General features: G+C 42.3%; 1 protein-coding gene across 1 annotated transcript in view; it reads left to right on the top strand.

The window, feature by feature from the left end:
* The window catches only part of DUS3L (dihydrouridine synthase 3 like), a 654647-nt gene that overhangs the window by 572963 nt on the left and 59451 nt on the right, over positions 1–22233 (top strand). The window lies entirely within an intron of this gene.

Raw genomic sequence — 22233 nt, 5'->3', positions numbered from 1 at the left:
AAAGGTGGGGGAAAAAGGTGTATACATCTGCCACCTTAACCATGAGGGCATTAAACTGTCAATTTCATATGTTAAAGTACCAACAGTTTTTGTTATCTCAGCTGAAAAGCTAAACGACACAAACAGAACAACCATATTTGAAAGAGTTGCAGGATTTGTTGCATGGAGCAGAGCAAGTGGGTAAACATACCTTGCAGTGTGGTTTTGATGCTTTAGAGGCCTCATGCAGAGCTGCTGTCATGGGGTCTGTCATAAGTAGACATGCTTCGCTCAAAGAGCAAACCTTACCAGATCATGTCAAAGCAAAGTTATTAGATGCACCACTTCAAAAAGATGTATTGTTTGGTGTTAAAGCTGAGGAGGTACTAAAGAAAATGGAGGAAAAAGCAAAATCTATGCAAACAGTGAAAGATTTCTTGCAGGTGCAACCTCCACGCTTCAGCAGAAACTGGCCTTCAAAAAATTGGTCCTTTCCAGCCACAGACAGACCTCAAAGGGGCAGATACAGATGCCCAAGGGGTAGAGGACAACCTCAAGGATCTTACAGAGGTAGACAGTGGCAAGCACCAACTCCAAGAGGTGGAGAAGATAGATCACAGTCATTTAGAAAACAGACACAATGACTTCCCCCTATGCCTGCCAAGCAAAGCTATAATGGCAGCACCTTTGGGTGGAAAACTGGCATTATTTTCAAAAAACTGGCACATTGTTACAAAAGACAAATGGATTCTGGACATTATAGACAGAGGCTACAGGTTTCACTTTCACACCCTTCCAAAAATGAGAGGCTTGCCAAACCTGCCACAAAATCAAAGGGCAGAGGCACAAAGACAAATTTCCGCTCTCATGGATATGAAAGCGATTGAAGAGGTACCTGCAAAAGAACAAGGTCAAGGTTTTTATTCCAGACTATTCCTGGTACCAAGGAAGGACAAAGATTGGAGACCCATCTTAGACCTATCCATCCTAAACACATATCTACAGGTGCCAAAATTCAAGATGCTCACATTACAGCAGCTTCTTCCCATGCTGGGCAAGGAGTCTTGGCTGGTAACATTGGACCTCAAGGAGGCATACCTGCATGTCCCTATCAGACAAGATTGCAGAAGATACTTCAGATTTCTTGCAGGTTCAACCCATTACCAATTCTCTGCATTGCCCTTTGGCTTATCTACTGCGCCCAGAGTGTTTACAAAATGCCTGGCATCAGTAATTGCCTTCTGCAGACAACAAGGAATACAAATCTACCCATATCTGGACGACTGCCTGATCCAAGCGGACAGCAAGGACATTCTATTGCAGCATCTGGCGTTTGTAATAAAACTGTTAAACTACCTGGGATACACAGTGAACAAAAAGAAATCAAAACTAATACCTTCTCAACAGATAATTTTCCTGGGTGCCAGCTTAAATACAACCACCCAGATGGCCTACCTCACGCCAGACAAACAAGGGCAACTGTCTCAATACTTCAACAAAATGGCAACTTTCACCAGACTAACTGCAAGAAAAGTCCTGCAGGCTCTGGGATTCATGGCATCTTGCATCCTACTAATACCATGTGCAAAGCTGCATATGAGGAAACTACGATGGTACCTACAAAACTTATGGTCTCAACACAGCCACAGCTTGGAAACAATTATACCACTCATTCCATGACTTCAAAAGGAATTTTTGTGGTGGGTTCAAGCATGCCAAAGAAACACAGGTCTCCCTTTCTGTTTACCTCAAGCAACTGAAATCATCACAACGGACGCCTCAGACTACACCTGGGGAGCACACATGGAAGATCAGTGCATTCAGGGAAAATGGTCCCAAAAAGAGAAGCACCAACACATCAACCAAAAGGAGATGCTAGCCGTGCAAAATGCTCTTATGACCTTCAAAGACCTACTGCATCCAGGCCAGCTATTGATAAGGACAGACAACACCACAGTCATGTGGTACGTAAACAAACAGGGGGGAACTCATTCATACCCCCTGTGCAGGCAAGCCATGACCCTGTGGAACACAGCACTGGAATTACAAATTCAACTACAGGCACAATTCCTGCCAGGGAAGGAAAACACACTGGCAGACAACTTAAGCAGAAATATGACAGACCCACACGAATGGAAGTTGCATCCTCAAGTCTTCTCAAAGATAACTCAGGCATGGGGACAGCCAGACATAGATGTATTTGCTACCCACAGAAATCACCAGTTGGAAAAATTTTGTTCAAGGACCTAACATCCACAGGCCTGGAAAGTGGACGCACTCTCTTTCAATTGGACAACATTGACAGTCTATGCCTTCCCGCCTCTTCCTCTACTGACCAAAGTTCTATTAAAAGCCAGAGCAGAGAGGCCACAAATGATTCTCATTGCTCCAGACTGGCCACGACAGCACTGGTATCCTCTCCTAAAGAGCCTGACACACTCACCACCATGGATCCTACCTCTAGTTCCTCTTCTGTTGTCCCAGCACAATTACAAAACCCTTCACAGCCAGCTCAAAACCCTAAATCTAGCTGCATGGAGAATACCTTCATTTCCCAACAGACTCTCCTTTCCAAGGAGGTGCAGGATGTCATCTTGGAGGCCAGAAGACCTTCTACTAGAAAAGCTTACTCCGCCAAATGGAAACGATTTTGTTCCTGGAATCAAGAAAAGGGCCAGAATCCTTGGGTGATAAATATACCTCAAATTTTACAGTACCTAGCTGAGATGTTAAACAGTGGCCTTTCCTTCTCCTCCATCAAGATCCACGCTTCAGCCATTTCTGCACAATACAATACAGGTATTCCTTTATTCTCACATCCTCTATTAAGGCAGTTCCTCAGAGGGGCAAAAAATATAAAACCCCCACGGAAACCACCAGTCCCAGCTTGGGACCTCAACTTCGTATTGGAAAAGCTGACCCTGCCTCCCTTTGAGCCGGCTTCTTCAACAGAGCTACAATACTTGTCGTGGAAAACAGCCTTCCTTCTGGCTATTACCTCAGCATGCAGGGTTTCGGAACTACAGGCCCTCATGGCTGTGCAACCATTTATCATTTTCCATCAGGACAGAGTTTTCTTACGAACCAACCCTACCTTCATGCCAAAGGTAGTATCCAGTGTATTCATTTGCCTACCTTTTATCCAAATCCACAGAACAAAGGGGAGAGACTACTACATTCCTTGGACATTCTCAGACAACTTCGTTATTACTTGGACAGAACAAGGTCATTCAGGAAATCTAAGCAGCTCTTTGTGTCCTATGCTACAGGTGCTCAAGGAAAGGCCATTTCCAAACAGACAATTTCAAAATGGATAGCCCACTGCATATGCTTTTGTTATTCATTTCATGGAAAATCTGTGCCTGTATACATCAGATCCCACTCCACCAGGGCTACAGCTACCTCTGCAGCTTTCCTCCGGGGGGTCCCTACCAAGGACATTTTGGAAGCAGCTACTTGGAGTTCAGTGCACACTTCCTCCAAGCACTACCACCTTCCACTATACTCAAAAGCTAGAGTGGGCTTTGCCACAGCAGTCCTGCAGGGCATCCTCGCCCCTCCTAGTTCCTCTTAGTGCCTACCACCCTTACTTAGCTTTGGGATTCTACCCATCTGTAATGACTGCAGCTGTATGCACGATGAACATAGTACAGTTTTGTACCTACCATAAATGTAAATGTTCGAGTGCTCATACAGCTGCAGTCCAGGTTACCCTCCCTCCATCCCCTCTTAGGACAGGCCTTAGGACAAACACCTTTATCATACAACCTATTTGGGGTATTCTTTTATGGGGTATTTGCTTGCAACTACTGTTTTTGATTTATCTATATTGCATTTTTGCATAATTTTATGTTTTGCCTTCCTTCTGGGGGCACCTGACATCTGGGGCAAGAAAAACTGAAGAAAATGGCGTTGGCTGCCTCTTTTATACCCCTGCCACACTGACGTCAGGGAAGAAGCGACGACAACCGACGCCGGACCTAGACTTTGGAATTCGGCCGACCGAGGACACGCCTGACGGCAGGATAACCCATCTGTAATGACTGCAGCTGTATGAGCACTCGAACATCTACATTTATGGCAGGTACAAAACTGTACTGTCTTTATTCATTGGACAAGTGTTCTTTATTAAGTTGACCAATTCAGGTCAGTTCTGTTGATCTGGTTAGTCCCAGTAAGCCAGTGACCTCTCTTCAAGGAAGACCAAAGGAGGTTTTCATACTAACTAGAGGAACTTTGGTCAGGGCACTGGTGAACTTCCCAGAGATTTTTACATCTACCTGAGCTACCGATAACTCTGACAGATGGGCCTTGGGTTTGATATCTTATCCAAAGGACAGCAGTAACAAAAAACATATACTGGTGCAGAGTAAAAAAAAAAGACCATAAGCAGCAGTGTCCAAGCAAGCACTGACTGAAAATGGCTACCATATCCAGCATTCCTGGGAGGGGACCATTCGTTCTGACTCTGGAGGGTATCTCAGATGAGTCTACACTGGGAGACATAGAACCAGCATACTTCTTTCAAACCAACATTCCCTTCATTGAGTCAGATTTCGTGATACTTTGCCTGCCACTCAAATTAAACAGTAGACTTCAGCTGAAAGAATATAATGCCTTATATAAGTGAAAATGACCATTGAACATTGAATGAGTTTGGATGTAGTTTCCTCTCTTCCACGTAAAAGAAGTCACTGTCTCTGTAACAGTTTACTTCCTACAGTTAACTAGAGCCCTACAACAAAACAGTTACTTGTCGTATGAAGTCTTATCCGCATATTTTTTCTCTCAACATTTTGTTTTTTTATCCACTGTATCTCACAAAAATTATGATGTTCATCGTGTTTCACTGTTGCAGTCATTACTCTTGGGTTATCCTGCTGGCAGGCTACCCTCAGTCGGCCAGAATTCCAAAGTCTAGGTCCGGCATCGGTTGCTGTCGCCTCTTCCCTGACGGCAGTGCTCCAGGGGTATAAAAGATGCAGCCGACGCCATTTTCTTCAGTCTTTCGTGCTGCGTGGTGCCTGATGCAAAAGCAGTTTGCAAGTGTCGGTCGGCCGACTCCTGAGATATTCAAATCCGAATTTCAGAACCGAAGTCTTCATTAAAGCTAAGTACCCCATTGGGGAAACTTTTTTCTTGCTCCAGACCAATGTCAGAAAAAGTTAACAATTGTATTTCTTGTGGGAAGCAAATATCTCATAAGGATTTTCACTCTTACTGTATTCCTTGCCTATGCCCTGATCACAACGTTGCTAGCTGTCGGTTTTGTGCTAGATTTAACCAACGCACTATTAAGCATCTGTTCGATTTTGCATTCCATTACTTTGGCCGAAGATTTAATTATATAATGCCATTGGACCAGCCGACAACCAGAGTTTACAAAAAACACAAGACAAGGAAAAGGATAGGCATCCGAGGTCCAAAACTGACTACAAGGCCTCTGCTAGGCCAGTTGCCAGTTCTCAGTGAGGCGCTTTCGCAGCCACTGGCGCCCCCTACCTCAGAGCCACAGGCCGCTTCCAACTCCCACGTGGAGCCGACTGGGCCTCTGGATACTCAAGATATTGGACACTCAGAAATCATTCCCTCAGATGGGTCCGGAGCCGCTGAGCAGGCATCGGCTTCTGAGGGTGTCTTCAGACCTACACAACTATATATTAAGCCATATTCAGCTTCAAAGACTAAAGCAGCTCTAAAGACAAAGAAACAAGTACAGCATTCTCCTGCTCAGACTTCCATGCCTAAAAAACAGATGCACAAAATGGCCGAAGACCTAATTACTTTGATCAGGGGCTCCCATCCCCCTCCTGATGAGAGGCGTAGGCAAGAGACAGAATATGATTCTTCTGAACAGGTTTCTATTTCTTCTGACTCCTCTTCTGTACAGGAATACTCTCTACCTCTCTGTGAGGATTCTGATGCTGAAGAATCCATTCCTTCAGCCTCTCCTCCTGAGGATTATTCTTTTGGGGAACCCTGCATACCATGAGGGAGCATTTACACTGGGAGAGCCAAGATTATTCTGAATCTAAGAAAAGGCTCAGGGACTTTCTTCTACTTCCTCAGCACAGACCCCTTGCTATTCCACCTGTTCTAGACATTTTAGATGTATTTTCAGAGTCCGGCCTGTCCCTTGACTCTTTACCCCCTGCACCTGCTAAGCCAGACAGATACTACAGGGTCCCGGATTCTCATAAATTCCTATATAAAAACCCCGCTGCTGACCCAGAAACTATATCTCAGGGTTCCAAAGGGGTAAAGGCTTCCACTGCAAAAAACCCTGTCCCCTCTGATCGGGATTCTAGGGCGCTAGACAGATGGGGGAAAAAAGTCTACACTTCTGCTACCTTGGCTCTAAGGGCTTTAAATTGTCAGTCTCATATGCTTAAATATCAGCAATATTTAATGTCACTGCTTAAACAGAAATTGTTGACAAATACTGAATGTTCAGAGAACAAGGAATTGCAGGATTTATTGCATGCAGCTGAACAAGTGGGAAAGCATACTTTGCAATGTGGTTATGATTCACTGGAGGCCTCTTGCAGGGCCGCTGTTACAGGTACTGTTATTAGAAGGCATGCTTGATTAAAGGAACAGAATCTGCCTGATTATGTTAAAGCAAAATTATTAGATGCACCATTACAGCATGATACTTTGTTTGGTACTAAAGCAGAAGAGGTGTTGAAAAAAATGGAGGATAAAGCAAAATCCATGCAGTCAGTCAAGGATTTCTTACAGGTACAGCCACCCAGGTTTAGCAGGAACTGGCCTTCTAAAAATTGGTCCTTTCCAGTGTCAGACAGCCACAAAGAGGCAGATACAGGCGTCCCAGAGGCAGATCTCAGCCCCAAGGCTCATACAGGCCTAAACAATGGGGTGCTCCTACCTCCAAAAGCAGAGAAGACAAATCACAGCCTTACAGGAAACAGTCCCAATGACTTTCCTCTACCAGATCCAAGCACTTTTCTTTTGGCAGCCCCCTTAGGGGGGAAACTAGCACTTTTTTCATCAAATTGGCAAAAGGTTACCCAAGACAAATGGGTCCTGAACATAGTGTCCCAAGGCTACAGGTTCCATTTTCACACTCTACCAAGGTCAAAAGGTATGCCAGACCTGCCACACAATCAATGGGCAGAGGCACAAAAACAAATTACAGCCCTCATGGACATGAGGGCCATTCAGCAAGTACCAAAACAAGAGCAGGGGCAAGGATTTTACTCTAGACTATTCCGAGTACCCAGAAAGGACAAAACCTGGAGACCAGTACTGGACCTGTCTATACTAAATACATTTCTGGAAGTTCCAAAATTCAAGATGTTGACTCTACAGCAGCTGCTGCCCATGCTGGGCAAGAAGGCTTGTCTCGTAACTTTGGACTTAAAAGAGGCATACCTGCATGTTCCAATCAGACAGTCTTGCAGAAGATACCTCAGATTCATAGCTGGCTCAATGCATTACCAATTCTCTGCACTGCCTTTTTGCTTATCTACTGCGCCCAGGGTCTTCACAAAATGCCTGGCACCAGTAATTGCATTTTGCAGACAAAAAGGAATTCAAATATATCCCTACTTGGACGACTGCCTAATTCAAGGAGAGAACAAAGATATTCTTCTAAAGCATCTGGTGTTTGTAAACAGATTACTAATTGGCCTAGGGTACACAGTAAATGAAAATAAATCAAAACTAGTGCCCTCTCAAGAGATAATATTCCTGGGTGCAAGCTTAAATACAACTGCCCAGATGGCTTATCTGACACCAGACAAACAAAAGCATCTGACTACTTCAAGAAATTGGCAACATAAACCCACTTATCTGCAAGGAAAATCGTGCAGGCCTTGGGTTTCATGGCAGCCTGCATTCTACTAATTCCAAAAAGTGTTTGAACTCAGCATTGCCGCAGCCTGGAAACAATAATTGCACTCCTTCCCTGTCTGCAACAGGAGTTTCGATGGTGGGCAGAAGCCTGTCACCTCAACAAGGGTCTGCCATTCAGTCTACCCACAGCCAGACAAACACTGACAACGGATGCATCAGATTATGCCTGGGGGGCCCATATGGCAGGAAAATGTATTCAGGACACATGGTCTGCAAACCAGATGCATCTCCACATCAATCAAAAAGAGATGCTAACTGTTCAAAATGCTCTGACAGCTTTCAAGGACCTGCTTCATCCAGGACAGTTACTGATAAAGACAGACAACATTACGGTCATATGGTACATAAACAAGCAGGGAGGTACACATTCCTACCCCCTCTGCAGACAAGCAGTGACCTTATGGGACACAGCATTGGCTTTTCAAGTTCACCTGCAAGCACAATTCCTGCCAGGAAAACAAATACATTGGCAGACGAACTAAGCAGAAACCTCATGGATCCCCACGAATGGAAACTGGATCCACAAGTCTTCAGCTTGATAATAAGGAAATGGGGATGCCCAGACATAGATCTATTTGCTTCCCCTCACAACTGCCAATTGCAGAGATTTTGCACAAGGATTTATCACAAACAAGCATGGAAAGTGGACGCCCTATCCTTCAACTGGAAAAATCTAACAGTGTATGCCTTTCCTCCACTGCCACTCCTTCCCAGGGTACTCCTAAAGGTCAGACAAGAGAAGCCATAAATGATACTGATTGCACCAGACTGGCCATGCCAGCAATGGTACCCAATCCTAAAGAGCTTGTCTCAAGGTCCAGCATGGATATTGCCTCAAACTTCTCACTTGCTGACCCAACAAAACAATCAGATCCTGCACAGCCAACTCAGGACTTTAAATCTAGCAGCATGGCGGATAATGTAGCCATTCAGAACACTCCTCTTTCACAAGCTGTTTTGGATGTTATCTTGGAGGCCAGGAGGCCCAGTACCAGAAAATCTTATGCAGAGAAATGGAAGAGATTCTGTGCTTGGAACCAGGAACAAGGCACTGACACATGTGTATCAAATATCCCTCAGATTTTACAATACCTAACCGAGATGCTGAACAAAGGCCTTTCTTTCTCATCAATTAAGATTCATGTCTCTGCCATTTCAGCCAATTACAATGCGGAACCACATATCTTTTCTCATCCTTTAATAAGGCAGTACCTCAGAGGGGCCAAAAACATTAGGCCTCCAAGGAGAGCACCAATTCCGGCATGGGACCTTAATTATGTTTTGGAAAAACTCACACGGCTGTGGAACCTTTCATCATTTTTCATCCAGACAGAGTTTCTCTGAGGACAAACCCTACATTTATGCCTAAGGTGATGTCCAGTGTGGCCTTCAACCAAACCATTCACTTGCCTACCTTTATCCAAATCCACAGAACAAGGGTGAGAAAATGCTGCATTCTTTGGACATAGGCAGCTACGCTTCTACTTGGACAGAACTAAAGCTTTCAGAAAGACTGAGCAACTTTTAGTGTCATATGCTGCGGGATCATAAGGATAGGCCATCTCAAAACAGACTATTTCTAAATGGATAGGCCATTACATCCATTTCTGCTATTCTCAACATGGCAAATCAGTGCCTAAGGGCATTAGGCCTCATTCCACCAGAGCAGCAGCCTTCCTCAGAGGAGTACCAACCAAAGACATCTTAGAGGCTGCAACCTGGAGTTCAGTGCACATCTTCACAAAGCACTGCCACTTACCTCTTTACTCTAAGTCCAGAGCTGGCTTTGCCACTGCAGGGCCTCATAGCCTCTCCTAATCCTATTTAGCCCAGCCACCCATCCTCTGCTTTGGGATTCAACCCAAGAGTAATGACTGCAACAGTGAAACACGATGAACATAGTACAGTTGTGTACCTACCATAAATGTAGATGTTTGAGTGTATTCACTGTTGCAGTCCAGGTTACCCACCCACCATCCCCCTTTTTTCTTTGCTGGGATTTATCTGCACTTCTCTATCCTATACAACCTATTTGGTGTTTTTGCTTGTAGATAAAGGAAATGTTATTTTTGTGCATGCATTTTTATTGGCATATTTTTTCAGCCTACCATTTTGGGGCACCTGACATCTGGGGCAAGAAAAACTGAAGAAAATGGCGTCGGCTGCATCTTTTATACCCCTGACACACTGATGTCAGGGAAGAGGCGACAGCAACCAACGCCAGACCTAGACTTTAGAATTCTGGCCGACTGAGGGTAGCCTGCCAGCATGATAACCCCAAGAGTAATGACTGCAACGGTGAATACACTCGAACATCTACATTTATGGTAGGTACACAACTGTACTTTTTATACAGTTCATTTCACTAAATTGCAGCATTCTGGCTAAAAAAAACAGTTGCAGTTTCTGTATAGTCCTCACAACTCTTTTCCCTTACCTAGAGCTTGAGCAAGTTTTTATGAGAGACCCCCAAGAAACAAAGCTTGACTTGAAGGTGCATTCTGTTTACGTACACTACTTAATTCCTTGGTTTGTATAGGTTCATAGGTTCATAGATTAGTACTAAGCTAACTGCCCTTCAACCAACCATTTTTTTAGCCAGCTACCCTTGGTGAGAGACTCCTGCCTGCACCTTGGTGTGGTGTGTACCTTAACCCTTAGGCCACCCTCCCATGAGGGTTTGACAGACCCTTTGTGCTTTTGATAATGGGGTAGTCAATAACCTCCACCTTTCCACTCTGGTGGAGTAGAGGGATAAAGCCTTGCTCATGACCCAGGTGACCTAATTTGATTAACAGCTCAGGCAACTGACAGAACAGCAGGGAGAGATGGGCGTTACCATCTCAGGGTGGTTGGGAGAGCCTATGGTGTCCATCCTTGGTGGAGCCTGGGAAGACAAACTGGTAGGCATGGCTAAAGAGGCGTATAGGGCAAGAGACATGGCTCAAGTGCTGCAGAGGTGGGGCAATATGCTGCACATCTCCATTGCATGTCTCCCCAGAGACATAACATTAGGTCTATAAAGGTAGGGAGGAAACCGGTAGATCATAAGTTGAAACCTCCCCCAGATGTATTCACAGATGTTTCAAGCCCCTGGATGCCTAATTCTCCTACTGACCCAACAACACTGGATTTTAGTGGTAGATCTGGAGCAGACAGGTTTGGGGGTTGCTGGGCTGGTACAATGAAGAGAGAGTGGTGGGGCTAGAGAGAGAAAAAAACTCTACCTTGGCAGGATGTGGCTGGATCTTGCAACTGCTGCCATAACTCTTTCATTCATCCATGACATTTTGTCCTTCATGCTTTTACGTGACTGTTCAGGATTTCTAATTGCATCCAAATAATCAGAAAGAACAGCATCAGCTTCCACTTCTTTTGAAAGAATTTTAGCCAGAAAATCTCAAGTTTTAGTATTCTTTGGAATTCCTTTAGAATGTCCTGTAGTCCTTTTTTCTACCACAGCAGCTGAATCATTGAACTGCTGCGTCAGTATCACTGTGGACCCCACTCATTTACTGATTTAGCAACCATTACCTTGTGTGTCTTGGCCACCTGCTGCTGGAACTTGCCTTACTTCTGCTTTTGTTTACCATTATTGGCAACTGAAGGAATCTGCCTGATTAAATCCACTTAGACATAGCACAACACACTGCCTTTTCTCTAAAAATCCTCATACTTATTTCATTAAAATTTACTGTTGCTAAAGGAGAGGTGACAGGAAGGACTGCATTGACCTAAACCACTATAGCAAATGTCTCCAGGTAAGCCATGTTTTATGGTCACTTATATGCGCATTATGATGTATTTCTCCTTAGATTGTCTGCTTAGTTTCTAAGTGTAGATGCAAAAACTTAAATAAAAAGACGACCTAGCATTAATATTTTGTTTACATTTATACCATTTTGCAAGAAGAACAAAGGGCCGTCAATAACAGTTTTTGTGGTTCAGTTCCTCTTTTAGAAGTCTATTTATATTTCTGAAGAGAATGTATCTGAAAAGAAAATTACCAGGCAGAAGCTTCCAACTCTTGATATTTGAAACTTTGGTTGTGCTGCTTGCTGACTTAATACATCCTGAAAGATGCGTTGTTAACGAGACGTTCATATAAAACTTTAATTTCCAAATTTGTAATTTAGAAAGTAGGCTGCTTTCTGAAGCACAGAGGCCCATTTAATAGTGTCTCTCGATACAAGTGTGTTTTGTTGCAGATTGACTAAAAAGGTCAGTTGTCGTTGTTGTCTTCTTCTGGCTGTTCCCGTTAGGGGTCGCCACAGCAGATCATCTGTTTCTATTTCTTCCTGTCCTCTGTCACACCAACACCTCCACGTCCTCTCTCACCACATCCAAAAACCTTATCTTAGGCTTCTTCTTTTCCTTCTACCTGGCAGCTCCATCCTTAGCATCCTTTTCCCGATATACCCTCCGTCCCTCCTCAGCACATGTCCAAATCAGCGCAGTCTCACTTCTCTAGCTTTGTCTCCAAATCTTCCAACCTGAGCTGACCCTCTAATGTACGGATTTCTAATCCTGTTCATCCTTGTCACACCCAATGCAAATCCTAACATCTTTAATTCTGCCACCTCCAGCTCTGAATCCTGCTTTTTTGTCAGTGCCACCTTCTCCAACCCATATAACATAGCTGGTCACACTATCCTCTTATAGGCCTTCCCTTTCACTCTTACTGGTACCCGTCTGTCACAAATCACTCCTGACACTCTTCTTCCCCCACTCCACCATACCTGTACTCTCTTCTTCACCTCTCTTCCACACTCACCATTACTCTGAACGGTTGATCCCAAGTATTTAAATACATCCACCTTTGTCAGCTCTACTACCTGCATCCTCTCCATTCGTCTGTTCTCTTTCTCATTCACACACAATATATTCTCTTAGTCCTGCTGAACTTCATTCCTCTCCTCTCTAGAGCATATCTCCACCTCTCCAGGGTCTCCTCAACCTATTCCTTACTCTCACTACAGATCACAATGTCATCAGCAACATTATAGTCCACGGGGACTCCTGTCTGATCTTCTCTGTCAACCTGTCACCATTGCAAATAAGAAAGGGCTCAGAGCTAGTCCTTGTTATAATCCCACCTCCACCTTAAATGCATCCATAAAGATCAATTGTAATTAGTATAATTTCTGATATTTAGTAAAATATTTAGTACTGATATAGTGATTTCCCGGTACATAGACCATACTCTGATATTCATGTCAAGTTACAAACAAAGCAAATTTGCATTTCAAAAATATATCTCACATGCTTTGCCAGAAAAATAGCAGAATTTTCTTCTCTAATTTTCTTTCTGCTCTGAAGCAAGTAAAGTGGTCACATTTATTTTCACTTCACTTTTATTCTGTTAGTCTTTCTGTCATTACTGAACAGTATGGCACCCCAGAGGTGGAGAAGAACAGAAGCTAAAACTCTGTGTGGAGTTGGGGATTGATATGATGGTTAGGGTGTTTTCATCAGTTACATGGTACAGTGTTTAATTCTTACCCTTGAAAAGGAAATTATCTAGGCTTAAAATGATCCACAAGGGCAGCTAGCCTGGTACTTCACTATGAAAATATGAACTTTGTATTACTTTAGAAATTAAATCTGGAGTGACTTGGTATAGTCAAGCCCAACAGCATCAGTGTAGATTAATAGAGCATCTAATCTAGATTAAAGAATACTGCTGCAAAGCAAAAACTGTACTCTTAGAAAGCCAAAAGATTATTTCATTTCACCATAACTACTCGCCATCAGTACTCCAAAAAAAAATCTGTTTAATGGTGTTAGCTTGACTCTTCAGCCTCATAAGGGTAGTCAACTTTGCCCATCTGTCCAAGCTGCTTCATTTGTAGTGGGGTACAGAGTCAGTCTTACATTAATATCACTAGAACATGTACAAATGACCTCTTCCTCCCCTCCAACATTCTCTGAACTTTCCATTTTATCTCAGCCTCTTTAAATCTCTTGTCTGGAAATTGCCATATAACTCGAGCAGTCTACAACCTTTCAAATAAGTTTCTGAAGATTTCAGCATATGCCAGTGCAATAACTTATTACCAACTGTGCAATGCTTGTGTCTCTGTGATCTGGAAACACCTATAGTAATTCTACTACATAAGGGGAAAAGCTCTTTTGCACACATCTTCCATCCTATCACTCTGCTCTCCACTCGATTACTTTTAGACCAAACTAAATTTCTTCAGGATCTAAAAGGTCATTCTTCAGATGTCTAAGCACATTTTTTGCCATGATCATAGTATGAAACTGCCCTCCTTTCTTTCAGTGAGTACTTTAGTAGCAAGCTGAATCAGGGTAACTTTGTTGTTATTATATGCTTCTGTTTGGTCTTTTAAAGGTATTCACTACTGCAAATTGTCAGGCTTGTTTAGTCTGTTGTCAGCTGTGGGTTGCTTTGATAATTAGCTGTTTTTTCAGTTACCTCGATGAAGGATCATAGCCTATAAAATAGGGTGGGACCACATCATAGTCTATCATTCTCCTCAAGAGTTCCACAAGGATTTGTCCTTGCTACTGTCGTCGCCAACATATTTGTCTATTACATGATTTCTTAATGAGCTACGTTATTTTAGTCGGTATTCTGATAATTCCAAATTATTCTTTGCTGACTGTTGTATAGCAGTTACCACACTGAGCCTCCTCTATAAGGTGTTGCTGGTGAAAACTGGTTAGATGAAAATGTAGAACTCCACAGTCAAATACTTTAATAAAAAACAAAGCTTTCAGATAAAAAACTATGTATGTAAGACACTGAAGAAGAATATTTTTATCTGAAAGCTTGTTTTTTATTAAATTATTTGACAGTGTGGAGTTCTACATTTTTTCTTGCTTTAAGCTGTTTTGTTACATATCTCCACTTCACTACTATTTCATCTTTTTTTTGAGACTTTATGCCAGTGCAACCAGAGACAAGGTGATACTGCCCTCACCGATTTTCATATTTGTACAGATTGTCTTATTAAAATTGGGTTATTTCAGTAAAGCTGCTCTCTGCTTTACATATTGAAGATCTTAACTTTATACATTATATCAGAACCATTTTAGTTAGAGGCACCTAGAAAACTAGGCATTTTTGTGTAAAAGTTCCTATCAGAATACAGTGAGTCAGTACATGTAAGTTCTTCTTGTTTCTGAGATTCTAATGCCTAGCCAATTCTTGTCAATCTTCATTCTACTCTTTATTAAACAAGAACAGGCTTGCAACAGAATTACCACATTTATTTTTGTTCATTTTGCTAGTACTTGCCATAATGCCTGTCAAGGCAATAAATTGGTTTGAACTCAGTCTGCCTCCTTGGAGTGATGTTTCTTGTGAACTGTTTCCATCCTCTGTACAACCCATGTAAAAGCCCTACCATTCTAGGTCCACTGGTGCTTGAAGCTTTCTTTTTATGAAGTCATGCCTCTTTCAAATCCCATTAACCCACAGTAACAGTGATTATAGATTCTCGGTATGTTATTTCCAAGTCATAGAATGGTCTGCCTTTTGGAGACATCTCCTTTCCAGCTGAATTTCTGTCACTGCATTGATGTCACTCGAAGTGCATTTACTTTAATTATTGTAAATACAGCCTGATTTTGTCATTAATCCTTAATAATCCATAAAATAAAGTCTCTGTAGTTTGCACTATTAACAGAATTGTCCCTACTACCAAATGGGTAGAGAACATAGAAAAAAAACAGACATACACATTGACATTACAAAACTGTCAAGTGTTCATAACATGCCATATATTTGAATACAGTTATCTAGTTAGGAAATCAATGAAAAAGAATAATTGGATCTTGCTTGGATAACGAGAGTATGAGTGGAAGGATATTTGTTCAAGGGCACTATCAGTATAAGGTAAGATAACTTTTTAATTTGTATAGTAATGTGTTATAAACATTTTTTTTCTTGGATCATGACATACTTGAGTTCTATAACCGTGGTACATAAATTACAAGGACTCTCCGTGGTGGTTTTGTAATCGGTTTACCACAACTAGGTCGTTAGAATATGATCACAAGTTTCCAGTGGGGATATATTTGTTAATGTCAGATATTGCTGGGCACTTATTTGGTTTAATTAATATGATCTGTGTAGTTTTTAGTTTGGTTTTCATTTTAAAGGCTCAGTTTTACATTACAAACACATACTGAAGTCCACAAGGTTCTTCATCAGTTAAAAGTGGCATACAAAATTTGTTAACTGTTCAGTAATGAAGTAAGGCAAGCTATTACAATAAATGTTCTGCTGCCAAGGCTAGAATATGGGCTTCAGCATTAGCTCTACAGTCTTCCAAAAATGTTAAACTACATCATGCCATTGAAAGCATGATTCTTCACTGTATATTTCTTTTAGAAAAGCCCAGTGAACTTAACTGCATTGCCTTAAAGCAATGTGATGGCTTACCAGTTTATGCTAGGGTCACCCTTCTCCTAAACTTACTCAGTTTTTAAACTTCCAAACATTCACTATTCATAGTTGCTTACCAGGCTGTTGGTCTGGGAGGATCTTAAAAAGCCTAGCCCTGCATTCCCATGATCATTATTAGCCCTTCTAGTTTGCAGTATGAATCTCCAAAGACAGGCGGCACAATTTTGTTAGGTACTTACACATTTCCCCCTATTCATAAGGACCACTGATGTTAAACCAGGAGTAAATTTGCCGTTACCCATCATCCAAGTTATGTTTAACTAGCATAAGAGACGTTCTCTGCTTTATATGGAGGGGAAGCCAGTTTCACAGAAGTGGTGCTGTCTGGATGCATGCCTATCCCTCTAGCATGTTCTTGTAATCTTACAAAAGTGATCAAGGTCCCTTGGTTCTACACGTAAGGGCATAGGTCATCTCTCAATAGCCTGTATAATACTGAGAAGACAGACAAGGCTTTAAGATCATCTGCATAATTTTATGATTTAGGGCAATGATTTTTTTTTAAGCAAGGAAGCATTATGGCCATTCTAACTGTGACAGGTGCTTGCCCATACAGAAACTGCATTTACAAAAATAGCCCCTACAAATTGGAATAATATTTGTAAACAGATTTAGCGAACTGGTAGCCTACTGGGAAAAAATTGACACTTAAAACAGTTGCACATGTTTCAGCCTATCATTTCCCAAATACTACCTACTATAAATTCATCCTCTTTCATCTGCTGACATCCTGTGTGTTTTACTACCCTTACTTAAGCACAGCAATTACTGCACCCTCCCTTCTTTGACAAAAGGCTGTTCTTATTTGTTTTAATTTCCTTATCTGCTGAAGTAATTTTCTCTTGGCTGCCTGTCTTCATTAAAGCGTGTATTGTTGATCTAAGATTAGGTCATAGTTATAGTAGAATTTTTTATATTCTTTAGGAAGAGGAGTGAAATTCAAAGGAAGGTAGAATATGAGCAATTTATTTAATGTTTGGATTAAATGAAAATGGTTAAAAACACACATACTGCATGACATCAACAATGGAAACTTCTTTTGTTCTGTTATATGTATCCATATTGCATTATAAAATGTGAAGTGTTAATGAATAGTAGCACTTCATGTTGGATATGTATAATGTATGTACATAAATTTATTTTATTGGTACAGGGTTTCTTGCAAAATGCACACAGTTCTGCCAGAATTATTGTACTGTTTTATGTTTTTTATTTGTAAAACTATGATACTGTGTACATATTTTTGAGTGTGTTGTTGCTGTGCTTTTATACAAATTCTCGTTGCCTTCATGACTGAAAAGGATCCTCTGAACAGTTCACTTTCCCAGTTAACAAATGCTAATAAATGAATTAATAGTTAGGTATAGGTCAGTAGATTATTTAGTTGTAAGCACTAAATCTTTTGCAGAGCAAAAAGACTGATGAGCTTTGTAAGGAACATTTGCTGAGTATCTGTGATTTTTGTTATAGATTAGTTCTCGTTTTTGTAGCTGAGTGTTGAGAATGAGGGTTAGAACATGGGAGGAATAAGTACAGAAGGTACCAGCAAGGTTTGCATTGTGTTTGATCTTGTAGTGTCGGTAGGATTTATGGCACATGCCTATTTTTTGTGCGTTTTCAAGGTAACATTGTATAGGTAGGTAGGTACTAGGCTATTGGCCCTAGGGCCTATACAAGCCTAGCCAAAAGTGTACCCTGGCTTTTGCCACCCAAGAAAATTATTTTCCTGTGCCCCTGTCAAGCAGAACCACAGAAGTGATCCCCGGGGTGAATTTCCTATTACCCATCCAATCTTTAAAATTTTACTTCCTTTGGTATGCTCCTGCTGAAAAGTAGTACAGGTAATAATGCTCATATTCATAGGTTAGTACTAAGCTAACTGCCCTTTCGAGCCATTTTAAGCTTAGCCAATTATCCCTTGTGAGACTCAAACCCTACACCTTGTGTTTATAAGGCAAACATCTTAACCATTAATTTGTCAAAGTGTAGTTTTGTGACCAGTAGTAGCACTGAGGAATTGGCATGTATGACTTTCAATGGCAATATTCTTTTGTGATGTAATTTGTATAATTCCTGATCCAAACAAGATTAACTTGATTTTGGTGGCATTTATGAGGAGTTATGAATCAGTAAGCCATAGGTGCAAGTGGTGAAGTTTTTTTTTGCTGAGGAGAGTACCGCAGATGATCAGGGGGAGCTGGCAGAACAAATAATATAGACTGTTTATTCTTTGTGCCTTGTATGTGTTAGCTTGTTCACCTTAAGAAATTGTATTACAGTCAGAATATTCAGTAGCTGCCTTTACTGTGTAAATTAACATGTGAACTACAGTATCTTAATCAACATCATCCTCTACTGCTGCAGGGACTGTGACACTGACTTGGGGTCATCTGCTGCCGCAGGGACTGTGACACTGACTCAGGGTCATCTGTTGCTGCAGGGACTGTGACACTGACTCGGGGTCATCTGCTGCCGCAGGGACTGTGACACTGACTCAGGGTCATCTGCTGCCGCAGGGACTGTGACACTGGCTCGGAGTCATCTGTTGCCGCAAGGGACTGTGATACTGACTCTGGGTCATCTGTTGCCGCAAGGGACTGTGATACTGACTCGGGGTCATCTGCTGCTGCAGAGACTGTGACAGTGACTCGGGGTCATCTGCTGCTGGAGGGACTGTGACAGTGACTCGGGGGTCATCTGCTGCTGCAGGGACTGTGACAGTGACTCGGGGGTCATCTGCTGCTGCAGGGACTGTGACAGTGACTCGGGGTCATCTGCTGCTGCAGGGACTGTGACAGTGACTCGGGGTCATCTGCTGCAGCAGGGACTGTGACGCTGACTCGGGGTCATCTGCTGCTGCAGGGACTGTGACACTGACTCTGGGTCATCTGCTGCTGCAGGGACTGTGACGCTGACTCGGGGTCATCTGCTGCTGCAGGGACTGTGACGCTGACTCGGGGGGTCTGCTGCTGCAGGGACTGTGACGCTGACTCGGGGTCATCTGCTGCTGCAGGGACTGTGACGCTGACTCGGGGTCATCTGCTGCTGCAGGGACTGTGACGCTGACTCGGGGTCATCTGCTGCTGCAGGGACTGTGACGCTGACTCGGGGTCATCTGCTGCTGCAGGGACTGTGACGCTGACTCGGGGTCATCTGCTGCTGCAGGGACTGTGACAGTGACTCGGGGTCATCTGCTGCTGCTGCTGCAGGGACTGTGACAGTGACTCGGGGTCATCTGCTGCTGCTGCTGCAGGGACTGTGACAGTGACTCGGGGTCATCTGCTGCTGCTGCAGGGACTGTGACAGTGACTCGGGGTCATCTGCTGCTGCTGCTGCTGCTGCAGGGACTGTGACAGTGACTCTGGGTCATCTGCTGCTGCTGCAGGGACTGTGACACTGACTCGGGGTCATCTGCTGCTGCTGCAGGGACTGTGACACTGACTCGGGGTCATCTGCTGCTGCTGCAGGGACTGTGACACTGACTCGGGGTCATCTGCTGCAGGGACTGTGACTGACTCTGGGTCATCTGCCGCTGCAGGGACAGTGACACTGACTCGGGGTCATCTGCCGCTGCAGGGACCATGACACTGACTCGGGGTCATCTGCCGCTGCAGGGACCATGACACTGACTCGGGGTCATCTGCTGCTGCAAGGACTGTGACATTGACTTGGATTCATCCTCATCTGCTTCAAAGACTCTGGCAATGAATCACAGTCACCTCTGCTCAAATGCCAGCTTTCCTTCACCTTTCCCATAATCTCCAGCATACCTTTGCTTCTCCAGATCTTGGTTGCCAGTTGTCACATGTGCAGTGATCTCCAGTGACCCCTCACTTCATTGTGTAGTGGCAGTGCATTTTGCACTTTTCTTCATTCCTTCAGATCTACTACATTAGATTGCACTTTTGCCTCCCTGTTGAAGGATTTTCTACTGAAAATTGGAAGAAAAAAATTTAAAGAAATACTGGTACACGGGCATGATATACTTTTTATCGGACTAATATTTTCCTTCCCTATATTTAGTCAGTCTCCTTTTACATTTATTTATTTATTATACATTTGTTTCCCGGGAAAGTCTGACTGGACACGTGTCCTTTTTCAGCAGAGGCCAGGGGAGAAAAGCTCCACATACTATACAATATAGAGCAAATTACAGGACAGAGTAGCTACAGTTGGAAAGCATCAGCAAGGTATATTCTGGTAAAAAAATACAATTGGATAATCACAGTAAAGCTCCACATACTATACAATATAGAGCAAATTACAGGACAGAGTAGTTACAGTTGGAAAGCATCAGCAAGGTATATTCTGGTAAAAAAAATACAATTGGATAATCACAGTAAAGCTCCACATAATATACAATATAGAACAATTACAGGACGATTATAAAATACAGGGTAGATACATTTGAAAAGCATAAACAAGTGCGGTCTGGTAAAAATACATTTGCATAATCACAGCAAAGTTACAGTTAGTAAAGGAATTACAAGTCAGTTGTAAAAACACTGGGTAGATGCATTTGGAAAACATCAGTAAAGTACAGCCTGGTAAATTCTATTGGCAAGATCTCAGCAAGGTGTATAGTCTGGAAGGAAGGATTGCTGATCAGCCACATCTTGTATTGTGATTTATTTCTAATTAAATGTCAGTTTCTTTGAGTGTTCTCTTCTAAATGAGCAAAAAGTTAACTCATAATGTAACATACCAAATTTTGATTTTTGTAGCTGGGTATCACCTGGTCTTTTACAGTTTGTCCCCCTATCTCAAGCCCCATTGAACATGCCAGAAAAGAGCACTGTTACAAAATGAAATGTAAAACAGAGTACAGACTTAGTTGTTACAAATACCAAAGGAAACTACATTTATTTCTTCTGTTATGTCAGGAAGTTGAGGAATAACATTCAACAGTGTGCTGAGCTCATCCATAATAATATCACAGATTCCAGTCCCAAAGGTATGTGCTGACTTTATCCCACCTATCCACATTGTTGTACCCATTGTCCCTAAAACATTAGTTTCCTCTGTGATCACTTTGAAGCAAGTTGTAGATACCCACTCAAAGGCTAAAAATAATGTTTCTGTAGAGCCGGATAATATACCAAGCTGCATTCTCATCAGTGCCAAATATGCAGTAGCTGAGCCTTTACTTAAGTTGTTCAAACTCAGCCTGTCCACAGGGTTTGTCCCTAATGCCTGGAGAACAGCCACAGTGACCCCTTTACACAAAGGTGGTCCCTTTACTGACCCAGGTAATTATTGGCCTGTCTAACCAGCCTTATTTGCAAAGCCATAGAATATATGAACCATGACCATGCAAATCCATTTTAATGATAGATATGTAATTTTCAGATATGTAGCATTGGATATCTTCTAATACAATTTTTAATCTTTCTCATTTCTGTGGTTGTTTTCATGGTAGGGCTCTTCTGAAACTGGATTGTGCCCAATCAGAATTTCTCAGTCAACCCATGCAAATTAAGAAATTAAATATAGGACAACTCCTGCATTGATTGATTTATTTAATTGTATTGGGACACCATAGTGACTCAGTGGTTCGTTATTTTGCCTGAAGGATGTAAAGTCTTTGAGTCAGAGCATCTACATAACATTTTCATAGTGTTTACATGTTCTCTTGCGCCCCTTGACTGTATGAGGTTTGTCTATGTACGCCAGTTTCCTCATGTCAGACATATTTGATTTGCTACCCAAATTTGTTTTTATATATTTTGCTTTTATTTTGTCATTGTGGCTTGAGTCTTGGCTAAATCAGGTCTGTAAAGGATTATTTTATTTAACCATTAAATAAACAAAATTGTAAGTCATCCATCATTTTCAGTAACAAGTTAATCCAATTCATGGTCAAGGTGGCTTAGAGCTTTCTCTTGAATCACCATTAGTGAAGGATATATCTTGGAAGGGGTGCTAGTCTATTGCAACAG

The sequence above is a fragment of the Protopterus annectens genome, chromosome 3.part1 (genome assembly GCF_019279795.1).
Source record: "Protopterus annectens isolate FY-2018-M chromosome 3.part1, PAN1.0, whole genome shotgun sequence".
NCBI classification, from domain to species: Eukaryota; Metazoa; Chordata; order Ceratodontiformes; family Protopteridae; genus Protopterus; species Protopterus annectens.
Note: the sequence above shows the minus strand (reverse complement) of the source record. Positions and strands in the feature narration are given on the sequence as shown.